General features: G+C 36.1%; 1 protein-coding gene and 1 long non-coding RNA gene across 3 annotated transcripts in view; one reads left to right on the top strand and one right to left on the bottom strand.

The window, feature by feature from the left end:
- RAP1GDS1 (Rap1 GTPase-GDP dissociation stimulator 1) overlaps positions 1-9,205 on the bottom strand; it is a 57,792-nt gene that overhangs the window by 46,299 nt on the left and 2,288 nt on the right. The window lies entirely within an intron of this gene.
- LOC104910727 overlaps positions 2,665-9,205 on the top strand; it is a 7,625-nt gene continuing 1,084 nt past the window's right edge. For both annotated transcript variants that reach the window (XR_004159628.1, XR_004159629.1), the window contains exons 1-2: positions 2,665-3,039; positions 7,569-7,650. This is a non-coding gene — a long non-coding RNA (uncharacterized LOC104910727). The remainder of the gene's footprint in view (positions 3,040-7,568; positions 7,651-9,205) is intronic.

The raw sequence follows: 9,205 nt of genomic DNA, 5'->3' as shown, positions 1-9,205 counted from the left end.
TTGTGTGTGTGTGTGTGTGTGTGTGTGCGTGCGTGCGTGCGTGTGTGCGTGTGTGTGCGTGTGCGTGTGTGTGTGCGCGCGCACACACCCCCATCTGTATATCCATTGATTAAACACCATTTTAGTAGCCCAGTTGTTTAAATAGTTTGATAATGAGTGCCTTAGTTACCTTCTTCATCCAGTTGTTTAAATAGTTTGATAATGAGTGCCTTAGTTACCTTCTTCATTGCCTGGCATCTTAGCACAAATGACATCCATGAATTCTATGTTTCGTACTCAGTCTGTGTGGGCGTTTTAATCTGTCTTCTCCACTACTTGTACAAACTGCGTTTATTACCAGACCTTGGGTAAAACCTTAAGCACCCCCTCATGCTTTAGTTTTTCAGCCTGTCTAACAAAAACACAAGGCCCACAGTGTAAAATCCTTTTTTCCACACTTAGTTTAATTCAAAAATGAAATAAGATTTAAAAACTGTCCATTATATATGCAGGAAATGTTTCATATGCCTTTAAAGCAATCTCTTAAGAGTGCTCTCAAACAAGATCAAATGCCTACTGAAAAATTATCCCCAGTGCTTACGGGGCAACTGCCTACACACAAAGGTGTTTTTTTTTTTTTAGCCACTGATGTTTCAAAAAAGTTTTGTTGGCAAAGCAGCTTAAGGAAAAGCTTAATCTAAAAAGAAATCATATTTGTAAGTCATAAGGAACAGAGCCAGCAAAGCTAAGAATGAAATTTCAGACTTAAAATGGTGTATTACATGCTCTCTATTACATGCTTTATTTTAAAAAAACAAAACAAACAAACAAAAAAACCAGGCCTTTTCCATTGCTTCTGCACTGTACTTCAAATTCTAATCTGAAAAAAAATTTTTACATTCTATTACCTGAAACTACTGTTCACTGAAGTCTTCTGAGAAGAAAAAATATTTAACACTTAATCTTTATTTGGCATATTGTATATTCAATGAATAGCCCTTGGAATTTAACAGTTGGATAAACATCATTTAACTATGTGGCACTAACAATACACATCACTATTAAGAGGAATTTATGTAAAATATAACCCCACTAAGCAGCAGTGATTACCATTCAGTATCATTAAGCTAAGCCAGTTTACTGGGAGACAGTCCAATAAAAAGCAGTTTGTTTGATTTATTATGTCAAAATTAAATATGTATACTGTAATAAAGTATAATACACAGCATTTGTGATGAAACATTTCTGCATTGTGTTATACATTGCCTTGAAAATACAGTTTCATAAGCTAAGATGCAACAAGCATCTGTAGCAAAAAGAAAAGGAACAATTTATAGCACAGAATTTGAGACAAAACTCCCTTACAAAATATCCATCAGGATCCCCAGTTTTCAGAAAAGCATCTGACTATAAGTCTTATCAGGTAAACTTAATGGACTTCAGTGAGCTTAACTAGCTGAGCTGGCCCAATCAGATTTGAACCTCTGGCTCTGCTACAAGAGATCATCTGCATCCAAGGCAGACTAGAAATTCTAGCTTGTCTGAATATGTAATTCTAAGATGTGGTCATTTCAGTTCGACAGTTTCCCTGCTAACAAACCCCTACTGCTGATGCAGTTATTCTGCCAAAAGCTAGAAAAACAAGTAAGGTGTTTTTGCTGGGTAATGTTACTTTCAAAGTGATGTGATGTAAGGTAGTGTAGCAAAGGAGTATTTTAGCCAGCAGAAACACATCTGTTCTGAGACAGTATTCATCTTTTCCAAGCCTTCTCTAGCAGAATATAAAGCCTTCCTCAGAGTTTTATTTACCATCTTCATTTTCTCATCAAAACTCACTCTATGAAAATGCTCCTGTCAAATTTCTTCCTCCGTAATCCACTACCACCTAGACTTATCTCTGTAAACATACGATTGATTTTATGCTTACAGACCAATCAAAATATCTTTTGTCATGCAAAATACTCCTAATTATGCTAAATGTTATTTTCTGCTAATACAGATGTAAAATATAATTCAACTATAAATGCTGAATGCTTATGTTATGCTTTTTGCTTTACTTTTTATTGCATTATATTCCCCATCACGAAGACCAAGTTTATGATGTTCAGCAAAGACAGTGTACTGAGAAATAAACTTTGAAGAAAGAATACTTTTCTTGACACCTGCTCTCATATAAGAATTGAGACTGATGGTGCTGCAAAACAAAGGAATTGAAAAAGGAGCAACTTTATATCCAAATGTTTTAAGTACTCTGTCATCCACAAGGGCTGCTCTGAAAGTAATGCCTCCTAAATTATTGTCTCATAGCAGAAGATGATGGTGGTATGGCAGCAGAGGCTGAACCTTCCCAACCAATTCCATTACACTCTGTTGCCGTGTAACAGGTGGCACCAGAGGGGCACTCTGACACAACGGTATCTGACATGGGAGTGCATATGAAACAAAGGTGTGTCACTGAATTCCTCCATGTGGAAAAAATGGCACCCAGTGACATTCACTGATGCTTGCTGAACACTTATGGAGACCAAAGAGTGGATGTGAGCACAGTGAGGCAGTGGGTGGTTACTGCCATGAAAGATAAGCTATGTTCCGGACAGCCATGCACAACTTTCATACCATGAAACAGAGTGTCTCGATCAGTTCATCCTCATCCTCATGAATTGGCTAACAGTGGTGACTATCGTGGAAAAAAAAAATATGCATTTTGTAGCTGAGAATATGCTCTATAAAATAGTGTTATTGTACTCTTTGTAGCTGTTGCAGTTTTCTTGGGAATAAAATGGAGGCATTACTTTTGGAGCAACTTATGCCCATAACTTTCTACAAGTATAACTCAGGCTCAATGGAACTAACAGTACATAAAAATTTGTCCTTAAAGGTAAGAACATTGGCAAATGCTGACAAAGTCATGACCTTTCTTTCTATTTCTTGTACTAATTTCACTCTGTTCTCAACATTCATGCAGCAGTAACTGAGTGAAATCAGTAGAAATTCTGAGTGTGAGCAGCTGCTGCAGAAGGCAGTGGGAATTATAGAGATTCAGCATCCATCACCGCACAGGTACCTGCATTTAATTTGATGACTTTATTTCAAAATTTTTAACTTTACATCTGTCCTGCCTGTCTTTCATTTCTTTCCTTCCTTTAAAAACATGCACTCCTTTTATTCCTTGCTACTTTTCTACTTAGGTTCATATTTTTCCATTTCTATTCCCCCTCCCTCCCTTGGTTTGAGAAGACAGATTCAATTAATTATCTCTGCATCACCGAATCCAAAGACGCTGGGTCAAGACTTAGCAGCTGCCAAACAAATACCACTTCATGTCTCCAATATGCACAGAAAATATGCTGTTAAAGGTGCTACAGACAGCTCAGTGCTACAGGGCAAATACTTCTAATGTTGGCCTTTATTCTGCTATTTATTAATAAGCCAACAATTAACTGGTATCATTGTGTGCTCACTCGTTTTGTGTTCTCCTGCCATTGTTGCCTGCTGGCTTCTGTTCTTGCTGCTTACTTGTTAGTAATGAGTATTAAATGGGTGAGTGCTCTTATGTGAAATAACAGTATCCAAAAGTTAATCCTACATGTGAGTGTCAAAATAGTGCCTACTGTTGGTGGTTATTGTTTTCTTCTAGGCTCTAATGCTGTGCAGAGGTTCACATTGTTACTTGATAACAATCCACATGAAGTGACACATCTCATCTTACTCTCACTCTGCTAAAATTTGACTGCAAAACTGGAGAGATTAGTTTAGTGTTGTTTATGGCCAAGTTTGCTTGAGCAAGCTGTGAAATGCTCGGGTTTTTCTCCATATTTCAGAAAGGGAAATTAGTTGGCTTAAAATGCCTCCACAATGGGAATGAATAAAATTTATATGTAATTTTTATTTCTTACAATAACTCTGCTAGGATAGAACATTCTACAAATTATTCTTTTCTGTGTTTGGGGTGGGAAAGTAGCCAAGCTTTTACTTTCATAGAAACAAAATGTGAAATGACCCCTGCTTAAAAACTAAACAGGCACAGAAGTTTTCTAAAACCACATGACACTTTGATGTGCTAAAAGTTCAACTTATAGGTGCTTGTCTGACTTGGTGAAGAATGAAATAAGAGCACATATGTTGAACTGCTAAAAATGTACAAAAAGGAAATAGAAAATATAGGTAAATAAATTAAAAAAAAAGGTAACTTTTTCCTTGAATCAAAGGCATTAGTGGTGACATTTGAAATATTTAAGAAAAGTGTATCTTTCTAGTATGAGTTTAGCAATTAAAAAAAAAATCTCTGAATTCTCTGTGATTTTGCTACTTGAGTACAGGAATTGTTTTGTCTTCTACGGCCAGTGAAGATAAGAAAAAGAAATGTCAATTATAGGAAGAGTGTAAGTACTAACTAACTCAACAACATATGAAAGTCGGTTAAAAAGAACATAATGAAGAATTTCCAACTCAGATATAACCTCTGTGTTAACATATGGTTGTGAGAACTGGAAATCCACCAAGACATAAAAAAATGGGAAAGTAGATGCCTTTGGAAGCAAATGCCTACCGGAGATTTGGGACATAGGACAGCAAGTCTCATCTCCGTGGAAGGAATGTGAGAAATCAGCAGTCTCTGCTGAAATCCAACATTTTCTTCAGCAGATGCTAACACATCCTCCTCTGTGATGCCATCACATAGGAACCACGGGGTTTTAGAAAACCTACTGGTGACTTGCATGAGAAAACCTGAACAGAAGGTTTAGGTAGGAGGGCTGAGCTCATGATCTCGACACCAGAAAGCTGAAACAGCAGGAAGTGATGGAAGAGATCTACTAGCAGTTGCTAGTATATTTTCTCTGATGCAACATAGAGAATGTATCCAAATCAAAACAGGGCAGTATGTAGCTAAAATATGTTTTTGAGGAAAAAAAAATAGTACAAAGTAATTATACTCATTATGGGAGAAAAAGTGACATGCCAAAGAAGCCGTACAATAAACGTTGAAATTAAAATTTTCATGAGTAATTTGATAGCTTCTTGAGTTATCAGGGATTAGCATAGTTCCTCAAATAGAAAACTGCGTATCTTAGCCAATCACATCTACAAGGAAAAGTGTGTTACTTTAAACCTTTCTCATTGTACCGTAACTTCTTCCAAAAATGAGGGCCTTCCCTTCTCATTTAAGCATATCTCTATTGGTGTAATTCTGCTTTAGCATTTTTACATAGAAATGTGTGAACTCATAGGCTTGGATTCCAAAAAAACTAAGTGTAAAAAATATTTGGAAATGTGTGTGCTTGCCTTTCTGCTTCAGTCACATGCCAGACACTTTTTGGAGCTAGGTGTTGAAGGCTGGGATTAGTGGGCATTTTCAGCCTCTTACTCTGAGTATATCAGAGCCAAAAATAACGTTCTCAGCAGATTTTCAGATTTCTCATCTGTCAAATCTGGTTTATGTATGTCTGCTCTAACCTCTTGTATCTGAAACACAGCATGTCTGGACTAGCAAGTAACTTTTTTTTTCTTTTTTCTTTTTGTTATTACTGCAGTAATTGTCCCAGAAGGTCTGTGGTTTAAAAGAAAACCTATATTTCTTTCTTGTTTTCTTTTTCTCATGCAGTCCTTTTTTTGTGGATTTCTATTTGAGGATCTCAGGATAACTGTATTTTTTTTTAATAGATGTAGTATTTATGAGATAGTGCTTAGTGAGTATAAATCACTACATAGTGATATGCAGTGAAGGATATTGCTTTCTTTTGTATTTTCTTTACAATTAACCTATTGTTTCCTAAATGCAACAGTATATGGTCATGTTTTTTATAGATGTGAAGTCATAAATAAAGCATTTTCTACTTCTTACAAGTGAGAATTATATAAGATTATAAGTCTATAACCTTTCAAAATACTTTTATCCAGTGCAAAAGTGCTTTAGCCTTCTTCACCACCCCCCACCCTGTTTTTATACAGCAACATCCTAAATTCCTAGCCATAATGCATATGTTCAGAGACTATATTTTTCTGTTAACTTAGGCAGTCATTGATTGGAAAGTATCTGAGCCAATAAAATCATACATGGATGAAATTATATCCATTGTCTCACAGAATTTTTCCTACATAAAACAATTTAAGTTCAAGTTACTGTATCCTTTGAGTTATTATAATAATGCAACACATAACATTGTGCTTTTAAAATAAAACTCCTGAAACCAAATAATTGGCTCCTTTTTCTTAACAAAGACTTTTGGTTCCAAAATAGAAAATAACTTGAACGTGTAATAATCAGGTAAAATTTGTTATTCAAAAAGTAATAACATTCAGTAATACATGCCTAATGATGCCACTAGAGACAGTACTTTATACTGCCATTTTTCTACAGTAGTTGCATTGACAATTTCAGTTGGACAGGAAAGCAAACAGGCCTCCCCTCCATCATCAGCAATACTTTCACTTCCATTTGTATGTAGGGGAAGAACATCCTTCTGTAATTGTAATTAGAACAAAAACACAAGATACCCTTTGATTTCTAAGTTGCTAATATGATGAAAATTTAGCAAAAACATCAGACCAAATATACAGCTTTGCTAACTACATCCAAGATACGCAAGCAGACAGCCCTGGGCTGCAGACATGCTATGCTGTTTGAGTGGAGTTGGAGGGCAGGCTGATGTCCCAGGGGAGGAATGTGCTCCTCATTCCACTGTGCACACAGTCAGCTGAGGAAGGGCACTGGAATGGGCTGCCCAGGAAGGTGGTGAAGTCACCTGTTCCTGGAGGAGTTAAGAAATGTGAAAGTGTGGTACTTAGGGATGTGGTTTAGTGTGCATGGTGGTGATGGTTAGTGGTTGGACTAGAGGATCTTAGTGCTCTTTCTGATCGTAATGATTCTATGAGTCTATGACATGACCACGTTTCTGTAAGAAAAATGCATTCAGAATCACACACCAGTGTTCTTTTTCCCCTGATTTCCTCCTGTCATTTTTTTCTGCAGATTTTAATTCTTTTCTTTTTTTTTCTTTACAGACATTAAAAAGCAGCTACAACATAAGCTTTCCATTATTCTAGGCTATTTTGTGGATGAGGGGGAAAACAATCCCTGTTTATAGAGGTCTCAACTTATAATGGAGGGAATTCTATCATACTAAGCACAAAATGAAATCATATTTTCAATGTACAGTTAATGTTTTTTTTAAGCTGAATTGAACAAGAGGTACAGAGCCTCAGAATCAAATTCACTCACAAAGTAATTTCTCTTTTTTCTTTGTCTTTTCCCATTGCTATGATAATTCTGCACTTCATATCACAGTAAACAGCCTGCTTCTGGATCAGCTAAATTCTTTCTTGACAATAACACACCAAACCTTGCCCATAAATCTAAAATGTACAGAGCAGACAGTGGAGTCATTTGTTTAATATATAGTTTTTAAAAGGCAAGACGCGGTAAGTGAATTTCACCTTCTAATTTGGTAGAAGGCAGTACTTCATTCAGTGCACCATCAAGCACCACAGCCTGCACTTAGAGATCTGAAGCGCAGAAGGTTTATCTGTTTAGAGATGGTGATGAACGCTGGTGAATGGAGAGAGATTGAACGATTGTGTTTTCCTTTCAGAAATATAGTGGACATAATGGCTGCAAAGTCCCTAGCTATGCCAGTCTTCATTGAGAATGATGAAAGAAGTCCACAAAATAAGGTATGTTTTCATTATTGTAAAGCATTTGCAATGTGCACTTAGCTCTTACTCCTCTGCCGTCGTTCCTTCTTATAGCCTATAGCCCTTAGTTTTGTCTAGCGGCTCTAGCTTGTTTAAATATGACTGGTCTCAGCCAGAAGCACTGAAGAAATAAATGTCCTCATAAACAGGAATAATAATCTCTCCAAACAATGTCTCCTGAAGAAACCATATGTGCAGGATTTTTAGACCCAGGTGTCAGATGTGAAGGGCTATACAGCCATCTCCCTCGACAAAATAGTAGCTAAAAACATTTCAGTTTGACCTGCAAATTGTTTATTGGCAGCTATCACAAATCGTTATTTGACTTACCCTTGTGTTCTGTTGTACGTGTGTATGCACAGGCCTTAATTTTTGGTGTGACAAATGGCACAATAGCTCATCAGGCTAGAGAAAAGGGGTGTCACATTCAATGGCACTACAGCCTGTCTGGTATTATCAAAAGATGGGTTGGCAAGAGTTATGAAAAAAAAAAAAAGGAAAATAGAAGGTTACGTGAAAAGAAATTAAAAGCTATAGTGTTCATCACAGCTTTGCCATCTCCTTCTATATGATACATAATATGGGATTGGAAGAAAGTGATTTGTAACCTTTTAACAGTAAGAAGTTCAAAGATTGCATGCAAAGCAAATAGAACCAAAACTGTTGATGTACTGCTGACAAATGAAATTTCCTTGTGTTCCTGCAGCAACCAGAAGACTATGCTGCATGCATGCAGGCAGCAAATAAAAGCAGTGAAATAATCCGTGGAACATTCTTACGTACATGCAGCAGGTCTGCACTGAACTTGTGGAAATTAAACGTTTTTATTCCTTTGTTAAAATCACTATCTTACACTGGATTTTTGGCTGGTGGTAGATCGGAATGGGTTCCATTAGTGTAATAGTATTACACTATGTTTTACGCCTAAAATAGTATTTATGTTCCAAGTCTGAATGAAGTGAATTGAACTTAAGTTACACGACTTAAGATACCATGGTGAACTCTCAATTAAAACACAGTCCTAAAAAATTTCCTTTAAATACACTCTATTTCTCACATAGTTTATTTTTCTATTCTTACTCCAACATGATGATCTACTGAACTATAATCAGAATGTAAATTTAATTAATATAATCATACACATGGAAATATCCTAAAGGAAAGTAGAACCATTATTTCAGAAATCTTATTTTTTTCTGTTACAATTAATATATAATTCAGTATAAACAATCTGACTTCTAATTATTACTACTCACCTTCCACGTTTCTTTGAAGGCTTCCTGGTGGAAACATTTCTATTTTAATGTTATCTGAAAACACAAGTAATGGAACTTTCCCATATAAAACATATTCCATGTTATCTCCCTAGACATTATTTAATTCTGCCCTCAAAAGAACAGACCAGTTAGGAATTATTCCATGAACTCTGGGGACAGTCTGTACAGTATGAAGTCTTTGGAGAAGTCCTCACAAACTTCACTTACCATAATATATATATTTGTGTATATATATATATATATATATATATATATAT

The sequence above is a fragment of the Meleagris gallopavo genome, chromosome 4, assembly GCF_000146605.3.
Source record: "Meleagris gallopavo isolate NT-WF06-2002-E0010 breed Aviagen turkey brand Nicholas breeding stock chromosome 4, Turkey_5.1, whole genome shotgun sequence".
NCBI classification, from domain to species: Eukaryota; Metazoa; Chordata; class Aves; order Galliformes; family Phasianidae; genus Meleagris; species Meleagris gallopavo.
Note: the sequence above shows the minus strand (reverse complement) of the source record. Positions and strands in the feature narration are given on the sequence as shown.